The sequence below is a fragment of the Somniosus microcephalus genome, unplaced genomic scaffold (genome assembly GCF_052327205.1).
Source record: "Somniosus microcephalus isolate GS21.2 unplaced genomic scaffold, FLI_Smic_1.0 unresolved_chr4, whole genome shotgun sequence".
Taxonomy (NCBI): Eukaryota; Metazoa; Chordata; class Chondrichthyes; order Squaliformes; family Somniosidae; genus Somniosus; species Somniosus microcephalus.
The window spans coordinates 3,169,240-3,171,739 of NW_028225182.1; positions in this window are offsets into that span (position 1 = coordinate 3,169,240).

Consider the following 2,500-nt stretch of genomic DNA (forward strand, 5'->3'; position numbering starts at 1 on the left):
TCTCTCACACACTCTATCTGTCTCCTCTCTCTCCACACTCTATCTCTCTCTCTCTCACACACTCTCTCTATCTCTCTCTCTCACCACCTCTCTCTCTCACACACTCTCATCTCTCTCTCACACACACTCTCTCTCTCTCATCTCTCACACACTCTCTCTATCTCTCTCTCTCTCACACACTCTCTCTATCTCTCTCTCTCACACACTCTCTCTATCTCTCTCTCTCTCACACACTCTTCTATCTCTCTCTCTCACACACTCTCTCTATCCTCTCTCTCTCTCACACACTCTCTCTATCTCTCTCTCTCACACACTCTCTCTATCTCTCTCTCTCTCACACACTCTATCTCTCTCTCTGTCTCTCTCTGTCCTCTCTCTCACACACCTTCGCTCTGTCTCTCTCTCTCACACACTCACTCTATCTCTCTCTCTGCTCCTCTCTCTCTCTCACCACACACTCACTCTATCTCTCTCTCTCTCTCTCATCACACACTCTGTCTCTCTCTCTTCTCACACACTCTCTCTGTCCAATTCCAATTCCAATTCAAATGCTTTATTGGCATGAAAGTTTACAGAGAACCATATTGCCAAAGCTTACATAGCAAAAAGGTACAGTTTTCCAACATTCTGTAGGTGTCAATCGATTTGACATTTGTTGGGTACATACAATATTACTTTTAAACAATATTAATTTTAAACAGTCTTTGTACTTCATTTGGTGCGTTCAATATTAATTTTAAACAGTCTTAATTTTAAACAGTCCTCAGGTTGTGACATGTTGTTACATATTTGGCCCCAAGGTATGGTCTGTCTCCTTCTCCTAGGACTAATCTCAATTTTGACAGGTCATCCAATTCCTTGAAATCTGGGGTTGTTTGGCTTAGCTTGTTGAATAATATGTTTCTTGATGTGTTGAATTTTTCGCATTTTAGGAGGAAATGCATCTCTGTTTCAACCTCGCCGGCCAGACATTGATCGCATATTCTATTCTCTCTAGGCTGCCAGGATTTCTTGTATCTGCCTTTTTCAATTTCAAGTTGGTGGTCGCTTAGTCTGTACCTGGTGAGGGTCTGTCTCTGTTTTGTGTCTCTGATGGTCGTGAGGTAGTCTGCCAGTTTATATTCTCTTTTTAGGGCCCGGTAACATTCTAATCTGCTTTGGCTTTCGGTTATTTTGTTCCAATGTTCCAGGTAGGTTTCTTTGCATTTTTTAATGATTTGGTTCACTCGGATTGGTGTTTGGACGGCTGTGTTGGTCTGGGGCTGGTCAGGGTCCGGCTGAGTACTTAGTTTCAGTAGCAGCTGACTCAGGGGACTCTTTTCTGGGTTTAGCTCTTGGGTCTGAAAGGCTTTGAAATGAAGGGTGTCTGGGGAGCTAGATTTGAGGTGATTTAGGAAGTTTAGTGCTCGTTTTTGGATGTTTATTATCAGTGGGTATCTGCCTAGTTCGGCTCTGCATGCATTTGTTGGCGTTTTTCTTTGGGTGCGAAGGATGCTTCGGCAGAATTCTGCATGTAGGGCTTCTATTGTGTGTTTTTCCCATTTAGTGTAGCTTTGGTGATTTAGCGGGCCCCATACTTCACTACCGTACAGTGCAATGAGCAGGATTATGCTGTCAAATATTTTGAGCCAGATTTTGATTGGGATTTGGATGTTGTAGAATTTTCTTTTTATTGCATATAGGGCTCTTTGTGCTTTTTCTTTTAGTGCATTCACTGCTATGCTGAAGCTCCCTGATGCTGTAATAGTTAGACCAAGGTAGGTGTAGCTCATAGTGTGTCCTATAGTGGTATCACTGAGGGTAAACTGGTATTTGTTTTCCTGACATCTGGGCCTTTTTTGAAAAATCATGATGTTGGTTTTCTTTAGATTTACTGTTAGAGCCCAATTTTGGCAGTATTTGTCGAGTAGGTCTAGTTGTTGCTGTAATCCCTGTTCTGTGGGAGACAGCAGAACCAGGTCGTCAGCATAGAACAGGGATTTCACTCCTCCATCCAGGAGACGGAGACCTGGTGACTCGCTTTGCTCCAGCATGTTTGCTAATTCATTTATGTATATGTTGAACAGGGTCGGGCTCAAATTGCAGCCCTGCCGGACGCCTCTTCTCTGGGTGAAGAAATCGGTGCGTTTGTCTCCAATTTTGACCCCGCATTTTTTTTTCAGATACATTGAGTTAATAAGGTCATAGACTTTGCCCCCTATTCCACACTGAAGAAGTTTATAATAGAGCCCTTCGTGCCATATAGAGTCAAAGGCTTTCTTGAAGTCGATGAAACAGGCGAATACTTTCCCATTTTTTGTTTGGTGTTTATGTTTTTCAATGAGGGTGTGAAGGGTATAGATATGGTCGGCGGTGCGGTGTTTTGGAAGAAAGCCTATTTGGTTTTTTCTGAGGATATTATGTTTGTTAAGAAAATCAAGTAATCTACTATTTAGAATACTGCAGAATAACTTCCCTAGACAACTGTTGACACAGATGCCGCGGTAGTTATTTGGGTCTG